Genomic DNA, 17,991 nt, shown 5'->3' with positions numbered 1-17,991 from the left:
TTAGATGAGCAGTGAAGCCTTGATTCTGGCCCCCTCTAAGTCCCAGGAAAAGGAAGCTGCAGGCCCCATCAGTCAAGCAGAAATTGTATTTGGTGGGTCTTTGAAGTGGTTGCCCACCTCCCTATTCAAGCACTCAAGGGAAAGTATAGCAGTAGGGTGAGCAGGTCTAAAGCTACCCAGGTCACAACTGCTGAAGCATGGTCTATTCACCAATGCAACGTTTCAGAAAGCAGTGAGCTGATTCTCCAGTGGTGAGCAGGGGACTACATATGAATTAGAGACCTGCACGTCAATGAATCCTTGAAGGGAAAGTCCACAAGAACAATTCAAGAAAGTAGTAAGAAACAAGAGGTAGAAAACTGGGACAAAGGCACAGCAGGCTTCTGGAGGACTAGAGATCCTTTCTCTAAAGGTCAGAATCATTCTCATCTGCTGTAGTTCATCTGTCACAAATAACATTTCACCTTCAGTCAAGAAAGAAGCAAAGGAAAAAGATGCTTCATTTGAATTTGAGCCCCAGTTGCATACTTCAGACTGTAGCTCCATATCTACCCCCTTTCCTAAAACACAGCCCCTGCTCAGAACCACGGTGCTTGGAAAGCAAAGTGGTCCTAGAGAGAAAATGGTGTTTCAGGGGGTAACATTCCATTTGGGTACATGGCAGCCATTGGACCCCCTGATCTGGGGAAAGCATCTATGCTGGGGAGGCTCCCAACACTAGGAAATGAGACCAAAGTCTTTTCTACAGGGCCATTCATCCTCGGAAAGGAAGCTGGGTTTAGACCCAGGGTGCCAGTCAGCCTCGCTGAAAGAGCTAGGTTCATACCCACAGGGCCTGCTGGAGAAGAGCTCAGCGGCTCAGAAGTTGACCTGGGAAAATCATGACCAGAGCCTAATGGGCCAGTAGACCTTGGGAAAGCAGCAGAACTTGGGCCCTGCAAGCCACTGGTCCTTGGGAAGTTAGCTAAGTTGGGACCTCGAGTCCAAGGAATTCTTGGGAAAACTGCTGGATTTGAGCCCTGGAGGTCAGCAGATCTCTGGAAAATAACTGTATTTGAAGCCAATGTGCCAGAAGACTGAGAGAAGGCAGCTAAATTCAGCCCCCTGAACCTGTCCTCCTTGGGAAGGGATTAGTATTTACCCCCTTGGGCCCAGCTAGCCTTGAAAAATGAACTGAATTATGGTTTCTGGTCCATGACCCTGGATATGGGAGATGGATTTGGCCCTGGAAGGCCAATTCCTTGAGAGCTGGGTCATGAGTTTGGGCCTATGGTGCCAGGGACTGTTGTCATGGAGGATGGGCTTTCCAAAAGCCTTTAAGGAAATAGCTGAATTTGCTCCTAAAAGATCTGCTGCTCCTATAATGGAGGCAAGATCTAGGCCTTGAGGTCCAGCCATTCTTAGTTAAGACCAGATCCTGTGTCCAAGAGGCCAGGTATCCAGATTAGGGCCTGGGGCCAGCTGCCCTTGGGTTAGGCCCAATGCCTGGGCTCAGGCTACTTGCTCTTGGGTTGGATCCAAGTCCCAGGCCTGGAAACATACCTGAACTCAGGGCAAGGTTTGTATCAATGAAGCCTGATCTCAGATTGGGACTTGATCCTGGTCCCAGGCCAAGGGGCTTATGACAACTACTCCCAAAGGGTAATAGGACACCTGCCCTCAGGTTGGGCCTGATCCAGGGTCCATGGGGCCACCACTTCTGGGGGCAGGATCTATTCTCTGGAGACCACCTACCCTTGGGTTGGACATAGAACCTGGCCCTGTGAGGCCCTTAACCTTGGATTGGACAGAGGCTCTGGGCCTGGAAGAGACCCTGCTATAGGATTTAGAGAGGTCCTTGAAGTGGTTGAGCCTGGGCCCAAGAGGTCACCAGGCCTTGGGAAAGAAATTGTATCTGGGCTCTTAGAAAAGAAGCCTTGCCTGGGTCACAAGCACCAGCTGGGAAAGGTGCTGGATTTGTAGTCAATGAGCCTGATGAAGTTGGAAAAGGCAATGGGTTTCTTGGAAATGAGGCTAGATTTCCACCAAGAGAGCTAGTTGCCATAAGGAAGGAGTCAGAGTTCATGCCTAGTGGTGGCCTGTGTTCAGAACAGGGAACCATCTAGCTGATCTCAAGGTGGCAACTAAGCATGAGTCCAAGGAGTTGGCTGCTCTCTAGAGAAAATCCAGGGCTCTTTCATACTTTCTTGGGGAAAGGTGATAATGGGCTTGGGGTGAGTTTTGAAAAGGATCTTTTGGAGGTACCTGGATGACTCAGTCAGTTAACCTTCCAACTCTTGGTTTTGGCTCAGGTCATGATCTTGAGGTCATGGGATTGAGACCCACATCAGCTCTGTGCTCAGTGCAGAGTCTGCTTCAGATTCTTTCTTCCAACCACTCTCTCTCTCTCTCTTTCAAATACATAAATAAAATCTTAAAAAAGAAAAGAAAAGGATCTTGTTTTGATGCGTGCTGTCACCAGGTACCAGGTCCAGTCTTGCAGCCGAGCTCATCACAGTCCTGCTGCCCAGGAAGTGTGTTTGACAAGGACAACAAAAGGTTCCTCCAGATGGATGACTTTTCCATACAGGAAATGATGCCCCACAATCAGCACAGGGATTTCCTTAGTGTTGTAAATGTAGGTGTCCCATGAGGTTTCCAGCTAATCCAGTGCTATAGCAAGCCTCAGTCTCCCTTTTATAACTCCATCAGCACCCGTTCTGCAAGGCCTCCAACCCCAGCACTGGAAATAACAGTTTGCACCATGAGTTTTCCATCTTTAAGAAGCAATTGAAAGTAAGCTGCAATGGGGGCCGCTGCAGTGGCACCATGGGGACAACCCATGACATCCAAACCTCCACCTCCAGGGCAGCAACCACAAGTACTGCATGCACACTTCTGGCCCCAGGCTTCCAGCACTTTCAGAGCAGAACATGAAAGCATGTGCATATCTGTGGCCATGGCAGAGAGAGGGGAAAACTCATCCATATGTGAGTTGAGGAAGTGGTATGGGAAGCAGGCAGAAGAGAAAGCACAGTTTTCTTTTCTTATAGTGTCCTTATCTGGCTTTCATATCAGGGTAATGGTGGCCTCAGAATTTAGCTTGGAGATGTTTACTCCTATTTGATTTTTTGGAAGAGCTTGGGAAAGATTGACATTAATTCTTCTTTAAATATTTGCTAGAATTCACTAATGAAACCATTTGATCCTGGGATTTTCTGTTTGGAGAGGGTTTTAATTACTGATTCAGTCTCCTTACTCATCATTGGTCTGCTCAGACTTTCTATTTCTTCCTGATTCAATCTTGGTAGGTTGTACGATTTTAGGAAATTATCCATTTCTTCTAATTTATTGGTATATGATCATTTATCATAGTCAAGATCCTGGATATTTCTGTAATGCCAGTTTTAATTTCTTTTTTTTTTTTTTTTCTGCTTCTGATTTTGTTTATCTGAGTCTTCTTTTTTCAAAAATTTTTATTTTATTTAAATTAAGATATACAGATAGTGTATTACTAGTTTCAGAGGTAGAGTTCAGTGATTTATCAGTTGCATATATAACACCCAGTGCTCATTACATCATGTGCCCTCCTTAATGCCCATCACTCAGTTACTCCATGCAGCCACCCCTCCTTCTTTCTGTTTTTCTTTAGTCTCACTAAAAGTTTGTAAATTTTGTAAATCTTTTCAAAAAATAAGCTATTAGATGTGTTGGTCTTTTCGGTTGATTTTCTGGCCTCTAGTTCACCTGTTTCTGTTCCAATCTTTATTATTCCCTTACTTCTGCTAACTTTGGGCTTAATTTGTGCTCCTTTCCTTGATGTGTAAAGTTAGGCTTTTTATTTGTGATCTTTCAAATTTCTTTTTTGCTGTTGTTGGTTTTAAAATTTTTTTATTATTTGTTTTTAAGAGAGAGAGAGAGAGGCAGAGACACAGACAGAGAGAGAAGCAGGCTCCATGCAGAGAGCCTGACACAGGACTCGATCCCAGGTCTCTAGGGTCACACCCTGGGTTGAAGGGGCGCTGAACCGCCGAGCCACCCGTCTGCCCTGTTGGTTTTTTAAAATGCTTTTTTTTTTTTTTAAAGATTTTATTATTTATTCATGACAGAGAGAGAGAGAGAGAGAGAGAGAGAGAGGCAGAGACACAGAGGGAGAAGCAGGCTCCATGCAGGGAGCCCGATGTGGGACTCGATCCCGGGTCTCCAGGATCACACCACAGGCCGAAGGCGGCACTAAACTGCTGGGCCACGGGGCTGCCCTTAAATGCTTTTTTTTTTTTTTTTTTAAGATTTTATTTATTTGTTTGAGAGAAAACACAAGCAGGGGGAGTGACAAGGGACAGAGAGAGAGGAAGTTGACTCCCCACTGAGCAGGGAGCCTGACCTGGGGCTCAATCTCACCATCCTGAGCTGAGCCGAAGGCAGAAGCTTAACTGACAGAGCCACCTATGTGCCCCTCTGTTGTTGGGGTTTTTTATGTTAAGTTATATTTATTATTATGTTATTTATCTTTATAATGAGTTTATTTTTTAATTTAATTTTTCATTTCATGTATAGGTAACAATGTTATATTAGTTTCAGTGTAGTGACCCAACACTTCTAAACAACACCCAGTTGTTGTCACATCAAATTTCTTAATAGATACACTCTCCAAAATGCTTTTCTAGTACTTCATACATTTCTATATGCTGTGTTTCTATTGCCATTGTTTCAAAATATTCTTTAATTTTCCTTTTGATTTCTTCTTTGACCCACCTGTTTTTCAGGACTCTATTGTTTCATTTCCACATAGTTACAGAATTTCCAGTTTTCCTCATGTTGATATCTAGTTTTATACCATTGTGGTGGGAAAAGATGCTTGGTATGATTTCGATCTTCTTAAATTTGCTAAGACTTGTTTTGTATCCTACCTTATGGTATATCCTTGAGAATGTTATGTACTTGACAAGAATGTGTATTCTGCTCCTGTTGGATGGAATGTTCTGTCAATGTCAGCTATATTTATTTGATTTAATATATAGTTCCAGTTCATTATTTCCTTTTTAATTTTCTGGATGATCATTTATGAAGGTGGAGTATTGAAGTACCCTACTATTACTGTATCCTTGTTTATTTCTCCGTTCAGTTATATTAGTATTTGCTTAATATATTTAGGTACTCCAGTGTTGGGTGCAAATACATTTATGATTGTCATATCTTTTGACTGATTGATCCTTTTATCATTATATAATGACCTCACTTGTTTCTTGCCACCATTTCCGGCTTAAAGTCTATTTTTTTTTTTTTTAATGTAAGGATAGCTCCTCCACTTTATTTTAATTCCACTTGCATGGAGTATCTTTTTCCATGCCTTCACTTTGAGTCTATGTGCATCCTTAAGATTAAAGTGGGTCTCTTTGTAGGCAGCATATAGTTGGGTCTTGTGTTTTTAATCCATCCATCCACTCTGTGCCTTTGATTGCTGGATTCATTCAATCCATTCATTCTACTTACATTTGAAGTAATTCTCAATATGTAAGAACTTATTAATGCCATCTTATTGCTTTCTGGTTGACTATTTCCATTTTTTTTCCTCTCTCTATTTCCACCTACCTTTATAAATTATTTTCCATTCTGGTGTGTTCTGTTTCCCCTTTTTTTGTCTTTTGTGTATTTGTGCTATGTTTTGATTTTGTGGTTATGATGGGGCTTCTGTAAAACATCTTATAGATGAAACAGTGCACTTTAAGCTGATAGCAACTCTTCTTTGGTCACATATAAAGACTTCCTCATTTTACCCATGCCTTTTATATTATTGATGTCACAATTTACTTTTTATATTTTGTGTGTATTAACAATTTATTGTAGCTATAGTTATTTTTTACTGTTCTTTTCCTTTAACCTTTATACTATAATTGAGTGGTTAATACTTCATCCTACAACAGGAGTTACAGTGTTCTAAATCTATCTCTATGTTTTTCACCTTTACGTCTGTGTTGTGTACTTTTGTATATTTTCATGTCATTGGTTAGCACCTTAGTACCTTTTTACTTCAGCCTGAAGAACTCCTTTCAGCACTTCTTGCAAGGCAGCTAGGGGTGGTAAACTCCATTAGTTTTGTTTGTCTGGGAAAGCCTCTATTTCTTCTTCATGTCTGAAGGATAACATTTCCAGATAAAGTATTCTTGGCTGGCAATTGTTATATATTAACACTTTGATATGTCATTCCACTTTCTTCCTGGACTGTAGAGTTCTGAAAAATGCACCGATTGTCTAATGGTGGTTCCTTTGTAAGTTACATTCTTTTTTCCTTGGCTGACTTTGGGTTTCTTTCTTTATCATGGCTTTTTAATAGTTTCATTATAATGTGTCTTAGAGAGGTCTTCATGCATTGAGATAATAGGGTGAGCCATTAGCTTCATGATTTTGAATGTCCAAGTCTGTCCCTAAGTTTGGGGAGTTCCCAGCAATTATTTCTTTAAATAAGCTCTCTGTCCTATTCTCCCTCTCCTCTTTTTCTGAAACCCAAATTATTCTGGTATTTGCCTTTTTGATGGAGTCACATAGTTCACATAGGCTTTCTCTGATCTTTTTAAAACTTTGTTCCTTCTTCTCTTCTAATTGTGTTACTTCAAAATTCCTATCCTCCATTTCACATATTCTTTCTTCCATCTGGTCTGCCCTGCTACAGAAGCTTTCTATTGCATTCTTTATCTTATTTATTTGCTTCTTCATATCTAGAATTTCTATGCAGTTTTTTAAAAATAATTTCAATGTCTTTGGTAAAGACTTCATTTGTTCATATATTTTATTGCTGATCACCTTGAGTTGTCTTTCTGGGTTTTCTTATAACTCATTGAGTTTCTTCATAACAACAATTTTGAATTATTTGTCAGTTAGATGACAATATTCCAGGCCTTTGAGCTCAGCTACTGGAGAATGATCATATTCTTTTTGCAACACCCTCCCTTCATTTTTTAAAATATTCTTTGTAGTTATGCATTGGTGCTTTTGCACTTTAAGTAGAGACATCTCCTCTGCTCATTGCAATCAGTAGGTGAGGCATTGTGTTGCATAGTGCTGTTATTATGGGTTTTTCCCCCCATGTTCATGAAGGATGTATCTGCTCCACTCATTTTGCTCCTGTTATGGCCAAATTTTATGTTTTCTTTGGTTCTTCAATTCATCAGTTTGGCTATTGGAAGCCTCTTTTGTTTTGCAGAAGCTGGCATGGTTATAGCTCAGGTTTCTCCCTTGCCCACCTGCTGTGGCATGTTTTCTGAGCATTCTCCCTATCCACTGGGATTCACTCTGGTGGATGCACTCAGAAGTGCACATAAGGAGTCAGCAGCTGAGTTGAGAGAGCTTCTGGTTTAGCTGTTGGTGCATTGGGGTTGCCCACAGACCCAGCAGGAGATCCCAGGAGAGGTACTCTCCAAGGTTTATGGATGGACTTCCTGCTGAGCACAAGCCCTCTAACATAGTTTGAAATTTTTAATCTGTCTCTTTCCCAATATATTCCCCTCTAATCCACCCCACTGTAGAGTTTCTACCTTAGTATTCTGAGTGCTGTTGAAGAGAAATGGATTTCTCCAGTCCTGTCTCAACTAGCTGGATAGCCAGGCACTCACTCACCATTTCCTTTCCCCTGTGGGAAAGGTCACCTCTGCCAGAAAAAATGCCCTGTTCAGTGTTTCCCTGGGAGAGCAGCTGCACCAAAAAGTTTCTCTTTTCATCTCCCCTGAAACTGAAATGCCAAATTTTCTGTTCTTTTTCTTTTTTTCTGCAATGCTGTGCTAGTCTCTCTTCAGGAAGGCTGGACTTCTGCAAGCTGTCTCTCATGCGTGAGTGCCTGTCTGGGTCAGTACTCACCTGATTTTTGAGAGGGGGTTAAACAGTTTTTCAGGCTTCATTGATTCTGAAACATAAATGGAGGTTTGTCGGTCTCTTGTCTCTTATTGGCTGCACTGGTGGGCAAGAATTTCTCAGGTCCCTTGGATTAATGTGCTAAATCCCAAGTCATCTACCAAGGTGCTTTTGTTTGTGTATGGATGTCAAATTTATTGATTAAAATGGAGGATAAAACGAGGAACATCTTATGTTGTTGACATGTTGCTGACATCACCTAAGTGATATTAATTTTATTCAATTAATATGTCTTTACTTTCTATTTCCATTTTTCCTTTGATCTTTGAATTACGCAGAAGTGTACTATTTAATTTCCAGGCAGTGGGAGTGTTTTTCTAGTTACCACTTCATTATTAATTTCTGCTTTAATTCCATTGTGGTCAGATAACATATTCTGAATGATTTTAATCATTTGATATTTGCTAATGCTTTTTCTATGGTCCAGTACAAGGTCAATTTTGATAAATGTTTTGTGTCTTTGCTGTGTGTAATAGCATGTACATTACGTTGTTTGTTAACCACACATTTTTCTACCAGCTATTTAGAGAGGTAAATTACAGTATCCAATTCAATTTTATTTTTATTTTTTAAATTTAATTTTAATTCCAGTAAGGAATTAAACACTGTAGCTAACGGTGTCTGTAACAGACAGTGTTATATTAGTTCCAAATGTACAATATAGTGATCCAGAAATTCTATATATTAGTGCTCATCATGATAAGTGTGCTCTTAATCTACTTCACCTATATCATCCATCCCCCTACACATCTCCCCTCTGGTAACCACCTGCTTCTTCTCTATTGTTAAGAGTCTGTTTTTCAGTTTATCTCTTTTTTCCCCCTTTGTTCATGGTTTTGTTTCTTAAATTCCACAGATGAGTGTAATCCTGTGGTATTTGTCTTTCTCTGATTGGCTTATTTTACTTAGCATTATACTCTCTAGTTCTATCCATGTTGTTGCAAATGGCAAAATTGCAATTTTTTATCAGCTGATTAATGTTTTATTAGCTTTATTTATTTATTTTTATTTATGTATAAAACAATAATGTTTTATCTAATAAAATGTATATATATATATATATATATATATATATATATATATATATATATATCTCACATCTCCTTTATGCATTCATCAATCATGGACACTTGGGCTGCTTCTATGGTTTGGCTGTTGCAAATAGTACTACAATAAACATAGGGGTGTATATATCCCCCTCATAGTAGTGTCTTCATATCTTTTGGGTAGTGCCATTACTGGATCATAGGGTGTTTCTATTTTTAATTTTTTGAGTAATCTACATACTGTCTTGCATGGTAGCTGCACCAGTTTGCCTTCCCATCAATAATGCACAAGAGTTTCTTTTCCTCTACATCCTCACCAACCCTTTTTCTTTTTTGAATTTTTTATTTTAGCCATTCTGACAGGTGTGAGGTGATATCTCATTGTGGTTTTGATTTGCATTTCCCTAAAGATGAGTTATGTTAGGTATCTTTTCATATGTCTGTTGGCCATCTGGATGCCTTCTTTGGAGAAATGTCTGTTCAGATCTTCTGCCCATTTTTAAATTGGATTATTTGGAGTTTTTTGGTGTTGAGTTTTATAAGTTCTTTATATATCTTAGATACTAACCTTTTGTTGGATATGTCACTTGCAAATATCTTCTCCCATTCAGTAGGTAGTCTTTTAGTTCTTAGTTGTTTCCTTTGCTGTACAAAAGCTTTTTATTTTGATGTGGTCCAATAGTTTATTTTTATTTCCCTTGCCTCAGGAGACAAATCTAGAAAGATGTTGTTATGGGTGATGTCAGAACGATTACTGCCTGTGTTCTCTTCTAGGATTTTTATGGTTTCAAGTCTCACATTTAGGTCCTTGATCCATTTTGAGTTTATTTTTGTGTATGGTATAAGAAAATGGCCCAATTACATTCTTTTGCATGCAGCTGTTCATTTTTTCCAACACCATTTGTTAAAGAGACTATCTTTTCCCATTGCATATTCTTGCCTCCTTTATTGAAGATTAATTGGCCATATAATTGTGATTTTATTTTCGGGCTTTCTATTCTGTTCCATTGATCTTTATGTCTATTTTTGTGCCAGTACCATATTGTTTTGATCATTACAGCTTTGTAATATAATTGGAAGTCTGGAACTGTGATACCTCCAGTTTTGTTTTTCTTCTTCAAGATTACTTTGGCTCTTCAGGGTCTTTTGCGGTTCCATATAAATTATAGGATGGTTTGTTCTAGTTCCATGAAAAATGCTGTTGGTGTTTTGATAGGGATTGTTTTGGGTAGGATGGACATTTTAACAATATTTGTTCTTCCAATCTATGAGCATTGAGTGTCTTTCCATTTCTTTGTATCCTCTTCAATTTCTTTCATCAATATTTTATAGTATTCCTGGCTGTACATTTTTTCTTTTCAATACTTGAAAATATCATGCCATTTTCTTCTGGCTTGCACAGTTTCTGCCGAAAACCTGCTGATAGCCTTATGGGAGTGTCCCTTGTATGCAACTGTCTTCTTTTACTGCTTTAAAAAATCTCTTTATCACTACTTTCTTGCCATTTTAATTACTATGTGTCTTGGTGTGGACCTCCTTAGGTTGATTTTGTTGGAGGCTCTCTGTGTTGCCTTCTTCTTCTTCTTCTTCTTCTTCTTCTTCTTCTTCTTCTTCTTCTTTTTCTTCTTTTCTTCTTTTCTTCTTCTTTCTTCTTCTTCTTCTTCTTCTTCTTCTTCTTCTTCTTCTTCTTCTTCTTCTTCTTCTTCTTCTTCTTCTTCTTCTTCTTTCTTCTTCTTCTTTCTTCTTTCTTCTTCTTCTTCATTTGGGAACCCTATAATATAAACGTTACTATTCCTGATAGAGTCACTGAGTTTCCTAAATCTATTCTCATTTTGCATAATCTGTTTTTTTTTTCTTTCATCTGCTTAGCTTGATTATTTTTCCATTACTCTGTCCTCCAGGTTGCTAATTCATTCCTCTGCCCACTATTTATTCCATCTAGTGTATTTTTAATTTAGTTTATTGTGTTCCTCACCTCCAATTTTTTTAATGTTCTCTATTTCTTTGTTAAGGGTCTCACTTGGGTCATCCACTGTTTCTTAAGCCCGATGAGTATCTTTATGATCATTACTTTAAATTCTCTATCAGTCTCATTACTTATCTCCATTTCATTTGGGTTTCTTGCTGTGATTTTTTTCCCCATTCTTTCATTTGAGACATATTTTGTCTCCTTATTTTGTCTAATTATCTGCATCTGTTTCTCTGTGTTAAGAAAGTCAGGTACATCTGCTCTTGAATGTAATGGCCTTATTCAGTGTCCCCTGTTTATCCCTATTTACCATTGCAGGGATGTCTCCTATGTGTGTTTCATGTGCTCCACTCTTTTGTCTTGGCCACTTTTTCCTTCGGTGCAGTCATCTGTAGAGACTTTCTTTGCCTGTTATAGGCAGTGTTTGGCCCCCAGCTGGGGTGAGTTGTGCATTCTTAACAAGGCGAATGCTGGTTTGCCTATGAAATGAGACCTGTTGCTGCTACTGATACCAGAGCATGTGGGAAGGGTGCGCAATTTTAACAAGGCACACCTTGGGCTTCTGCAGGGCCTGCTGCTGCTGCTGTCACTGCTGGAACTCAGACCTTGCAAGATGTGTAGATTGGGATGGGCAGTGTTGGCAAGGTTTGCGGTGCTCTTCTGAGAGAGGGAACCTGCAGCACTGGGACTGAGGCAAGCATGACTGGACAGGGTGGATCTGCCAACATGCAGGGAGTAGGGCTTGATGTAAGCAAATTAGGAAGCTGGTTCCTGCACATGGCATGTGTGCTGGGGAGTGGGGTAAGGAAATGGTGTCTATCATCTCCTTTGTTCCTGGGGGTCTCCCTCAGGGACAGGCTCTGAAATTAATAAACTATTCTCTCTCCCATATGTACCAGGCATTTTTCAAACTGCTGCTTCTATGCTATATCTTCACAAGCTGTTTGTCATCCCATTTTTTAAGGGTGGAGACTCAGTTTCCTATCACCCTACTGGCTCTTCCAGAGCTGAGGCTGCTGATTTTTTAAATGCCAATTTTTAAGTCTTGCTAGTTATAAGAACTCATAAAATTCAGCCCTTCTAGTCTTCAAAACCACATGTTATGGGGATTCATCTTACCCTTGCAGGCTTCCTAGTGTGATAGTGTTTCTCATTCTTCTCCACACTCACAACTCGCTCCCTGCAATGATGGCCACGGTCCTTTTTACTCACCACCATGTCTCTGCCCTTCCTATCCTCTTCAATGTGGTCTCTTTTCTATCTTTAGTTGTGGAGTTTTTTCTGCTGCCAGTCTTCAGGTCATCCTCTGGGTTATTTATGCTGATATAAGTGTTATCTAGTTGTATCCATGGGACAGAGTGAGCTTAGGGTCCTCTTACTTTGCCGTCTTGGACCCTATTCAGCTCTTAACTATGATTTTAGAATTATCTCTTTTATTCTGAAATGTTTTATCTATTTTGAATCTATGTTATTATGATCAGATTTTGTATTATGCTATCTTCCTATCAGACAGCTCCTTTATTATCATGAAATAAAAATTATTTCTAGCAATGTTTCTTGACTTAAAGTATCCTTTATCTAATATTTGTATAGCCATATCAGGTTTTTTTTTAAATTAGTATTCACATGATTTATATATTTTTAATCCTTTCTTTCAACCTTTCTGTATTTTTATATTTTAAATGTGACCTTGTGAGGGAGATAAAGTTGAGTTTCTTTTCATCCAGTCTGGCAACCCTCTGCTAAGTAAATCAGTAATTATTGACATAGTATGGTTTATATACATAAATTTACTATAGACTTTCCACTTGACCCACATATCTTTTATTTATTTCTGTCCTTTCTTGTCTTCTTTTAGATTTTTCAAATAATTTTTATCAATCCATATTTTCCATCTAGTAACTTGTTCATTATACTTCATTTTATAATTTTTTTAGAGACAAAACAAACATCCCTAACTTATTTAAGTCTAATAAAACACATTACCTTACCACTTCTCAATACTGGTGGAAGCTTAGAATCTTTTGATTTCTATTTATCAACCTCCCACCTTCAAGTTATCATTGTTAGGTATTTTAGTTCTATATATATTTTAAATTCCAATGATATTATAGTTGTTGCTTTGTATAATATATTTATTTATATTTATCCACACATTTACTGTTTCTTTTCTTTTCATCTAATATTTTATATTTCCGTGTAGGATCAATTTTCTTCTGCCAAAGAACTCTTCATTATTCTTTTCACACAGGTCTGTTGCTAACAAATTCCCTTAGTTTCCATTTGGTTAAAAATTTTATTTCACCATCATTTTAGAAGGATATTTTACTGGGCTAGGATTCTTGACTGTTTCTTTCATCACTCTAAAGATGCCAGTACATTACATTCTGTGTCTCACTCTTTCTTTTAAGAAGTCAGCTGTCATTTTTATTGTTGTTTTCTTGTAGATAGCATGGCTTTTTTTCCTTCTGGCTGCTTTGAAGATTTTCACTGTCCTTGGTTTTCAGCAGTTTTACTCTGGTATGCCTGGTTGTGATTTTCTGCGTGTTTCTCTTGCTTGAGGTTCTCTGACCGCCTTGAATATGGAGACTGATATACATAAGCTTTGACAAATGTTCATTTGATACTTTTTGAATATTGATTTTGTCTCATTCCTTTTTCTTTTCTCCTCCTTCTGAAACTATAATTACAGATATAATAGGCACTATGAATGTGTCCCACATGTCTCCTATCCTGTGTATGTTTCCTTTTTTCCCTCTTGGCACTGACTTGTTGTCTAGTTAACTAATTCTGTGTTTGGCTGTGTCTAATCTGCTGCTGAAACCACCCATTTAGTTATTAATTTCAGATATTATATTTTTTGAGTTCCATAAGATTCATTGACTCATTATAATTTACATTTCTTAGTTTTGATTCTTTTCATTTATTCTATCTTGTCTCCATTTTATTTAGCATATTAATTATGGTTAATTTAAAGCCCCCAGTCTTTTACCTCCAATATGTGAATCCTGTCTTTGTTCATGTCTTTTTTTTTTAAGATTTATTTATTTATTTATTCATGATAGACAGAGAGAGAGAGAGAGAGAGAGAGAGGCATAGACACAGGAGGAGGGAGAAGCAGGCTCCATGCTGGGACCCCGACGGGGGACTCTATCCGGGACTCCAGGATCGCACCCTGGGCCAAAGGAAGGCACTAAACTGCTGAGCCACCCAAGGATCCTCTGTTCATGTCTTAAAATATATTTTGACATTAGTATAGCTTCACCAGTCATCTTTTGGTTAGTAGTTTTACATGGTTTCTTCTCTATTATTTTTCTTTCAATCTTTCAATCTTTCTCTTCTATTTAATATATGTAAGTAGCATATAGTTGGCTTTCTTTTTCAGACTGGCATTGTTAATGTCTAGATTGTGGAGTTATATTTTCTTGTTTCTTTCTATGGTTAATTTTAATATTTTAGTCAATTCAAAAACTCCGTGTATTTAGAAAAAGAAAAGGAAAAAAAAAAAAAAAAAGAAAAGGAAGAGAGGTTCCACAATGCCTTCCACATTCTGGAAGGATTCTGCCTTCCAGAATCCCCTGCTCTCTCCTGGGCAGAGAGAGTTAAGGGCTGGCCATCTCAATCCAATCAGAAGCTTATGTGGGTTACAGCTATTTTTACAGTCAAACCTTATATAAAATCATTATTTCTCTCACCAACTCTTATTTTCTGATTGAGATCCTGGCAGGTCTCAGACTCCTCAGCTTTGAAAGTCTGTAGGAGACCTGGGGCTCCCAGTCTAGATCTCTAGCCTCAGCCTAGACAGCTTCAAACTGGCACCTATCCTAAGGAATCTTGAGGCAGATTCCTGCAAGTGGTGGATCTTTGGAAACTGCAGATATTTCTCTCTGGCTTTTAAGAAGATATTGGTTTAGCTTTTTAGTCATACACTCAGCTTGCAATTGTGCACTTAGGGCCTTCAAGTTTCTCATCTCTCCTTCAGACCCACAGAGCTACTAAAGCTTCACTGGTTTCCTCTGCTCCTATGCATGGTCTCTTTCTGGTCCAAGTTTCATTCTCAGCTTACAGTCAGTGGTGGCAAATGGCCCCAGAGAAGAGGGGTGATATCAGCTCATTTCATAACAGTGCTGGATCTCTGAAATTTTAGTTCATTTAGTCCTCATGACTCTCAGAGATCTCCTATGCTGTGATTCTTTAGAAAAAAATTATCTAAGCTTTTCTGTTGATTCTATGGGAGCACTGGTCTGCCATAACTTACAGAATACTACCCACACTAGGTTTTTGATTTTATTTTAATAACATTGGAAAGGAAAATCCCCTGCTCTCAGGGCCACAATGTCTATCTACCAGGATTTTTGTTTCAACACTGCTGATGGGAATCTTCAGCATAATATGTTTTTCCTCTCAGATATTAGTCATAAGCATGTCATAGCTATTCTCTTTATCCTGAGGAAAATGAAAAATTTGGCCCTAGATTCTTAACAGAGATTATCAAGGGAGGAAGGAGGTTCTCAGGGGCAATGCAAGTTTTAAGTAAGGTAGCAAAAGGTGGATTGGAGTAGGAATTTTAAAGTTACAGTTTGACATTGAACTGTGCCTCTTACTGGGTTATACTGGGCAAGTATAACTAACTTCTCTCAGTCTCAGTTTCCTGGAATTTGAAATAACGTTTATTTGACTCTAAAACCTCTATTTCTCTCACTACACCAATGCTGTCACAATTTCACATAGGGGATCCCTGATTTGAATCTTGTCTGTTGTGCTCGCTTTGGCAGCACATATGCTGAATCTTGTCTGTTTGAAACAGGCCCTAATACAATGAAAACCCTAGAAGAGAAGTGTGGTTTTCTGGCTGCCATGAAAAATGGGTAATTGTCTTCTGAAATTATTTAATTGGTGCTAGAATGGAAAGAAAATGAGAGAGCTCAAGATTAGGGAAATACAAAAAAAGGCTGAGGATAGTCAAGATCTATCTACTCTATCCTTCCACCTATGAGGGCTGAAAATCTGCAAGTTGAGGGTCCTGGAGCTGAACAAGATCCTACGGCTCTGGGGAACAGAAACCACCCTAATATGCCATGAAAATCAGGTCAGAGAACTGGAGGGGGTGTGGGGACAAGGCATGATATAGCCTGAAGGCCTGTGTCAATTCATCACCACTCCTCTGACCTAGTTTAGGGACTGTCATTCTGGTGGCATCTGCTGCAAGAGAAAGTAATCTAACACATAAACACAAATTGGGGGAGGATAGCAGAGCTATTTGGGACAGGAGACAGAAAGAAATAGAAAGTTCTCCCTATGGATTTTAGCCTGTTTCTTTTTCTACTTTTGTATTTGAGCAATGCCCTGATTCTTTCTTGTTACCAGACAGCTAGGGTATTTGAACACAAGATGACAGAGACTCAACTCCAGTTTCACTAATTCCATCTGGGACAGAAGGGATAAGGTAGGTCCTGGGCTTGTGCCTTCATACAGGCACTGACTAGATTCTGATTAATACTCTTTAGAGTGAGGAGCTAAAGTCTTCCAAGAATGTTAGATTTAGTCTCAATATTGATCTTGTTCCCTTAATGAATTTTTTTCCCTGAGCATTCACATGGACTCCTGAGTCTTCATTTACCTTTTGAACTAGAATAAGGGAGACTAATGGTCCTGAAACGCAACAGGCCTATCATGATAAAACAAGAAAATTGACCAACAGGTTGAATAAAATTAGCCAGTTCCCTAACAGGGGTCAGAAATAAGATTGAGCAGTCAATCATTCTAAGTATGTTTTGAGAAAATGGTCTTTGTAAGCTAGCGAATTCTGAGAACTAAGCATTTTGCAAGTATTATGTCATTTTACCCTCATAACAATGAAATAGGGAAGTACTATATTGTCATCCACATTTAATTCTGTGCCAGATACTGGTTTTGATACTCAGTACCATGCTGGCTCTCCTAACCTCTCCCAGGCTTATAGTGACTGGCATCATAGAAACTTTACTTCCCAGACTCTTTCCGAGGTGAGTCCCTGACCTGTGGTCTCCTTCACCTTAATATCACTGATGTCTTTTACTCCTGGGCTTCTTCCTGTGTTAAAGTTGAATTAAATGGCTCCAAGGACCTATACCACTTGTATCATTTGGTGACTCTAGTACCTCTGTAATCTTGGTTTCCATTGCTTAGGGCCTTCTTGTTTCTCTAAAAACAAACACCTGCAGAGTGTTGTCCTTTATACAAAACTTTCACAGATATCTCCTTGAATTCTCATAGACCCCTGTAGGCAGCAGCACTAACTCCTCTTTAGAGACAAGTAAACTCAAGCTGAGAAATGTAAGTGAACTTGCCCTGGGTTTGCCAACTTTAAAGGCCCTGCTCTCCACCCCACCCCATATATCCTCTCTCAGTGTCCTTCTCCCTTTATCCATGTTCTTCTTGCTGATACACTGGGCCAAACCTAGAGCTCAGGCTTTGCTCTCTGTTTGTTTCCCAGGAAACTAGCCCATCAGGGAGTTCACCCAATTACATGGTTTCAATTACTACTTGTTGAGAGGTCATCTTTACTCCTGGCTCTTAACCAAGATGTGCTCTCCTATCTACATGCAAGGCCACTTATGATTTTATGGGCATTTTTCTTTCCTGAGGCACCTTCTCCATATGTTCACATATTTTGTAAGTGCATTGGTATAAAGCTTAAAATGTTAGTATAGATTAAAGCATTTTCTTTGGAATTTTTTCTTTTGATCACAAAAGAAATTAAAACATTTTTGTGAGCCCTGTTTTGTATTGTAGGCCCTAGGCACTGTGCCTATTCAGTGTAATAGTGTATCTCTGTCTTTACATAATGAATAATTGGCTTTACCTAAATGATTCTTCTGAGATTGCAAAATAATCATCCAAAAGAGTTAGCCAGAATAAGCCTCAGAATTCATGCAGGCTGGGGAATAAATAGTTCTTGTTTCCACCAACTAGAGTAGAAAATCTAATTCTTAGGGCATGCAATATAAGGCTCCTAAGTGGGTTAAGTCTAAGTCCTAGATTAGATGCTGCTTTGGTCTCACCTTAGAAAGCTGAAAAGCAAGTCCTGAAAGGATTAAATGGTTTAGAAAT

The 17,991-nt window shown here is 38.9% G+C and overlaps 1 pseudogene; it reads right to left on the bottom strand.

Annotated features, from left to right (window-relative positions):
* Positions 1 to 929: 929 nt before the first annotated feature.
* Positions 930 to 3,365, bottom strand: LOC140593842 (decreased expression in renal and prostate cancer protein-like; annotated as a pseudogene).
* Positions 3,366 to 17,991: the final 14,626 nt, after the last annotated feature.

This window comes from Vulpes vulpes, chromosome 9 (genome assembly GCF_048418805.1).
Source record: "Vulpes vulpes isolate BD-2025 chromosome 9, VulVul3, whole genome shotgun sequence".
In the NCBI taxonomy this organism is placed as follows: domain Eukaryota; kingdom Metazoa; phylum Chordata; class Mammalia; order Carnivora; family Canidae; genus Vulpes; species Vulpes vulpes.
This window is presented reverse-complemented; position numbering and strand designations above follow the sequence as displayed.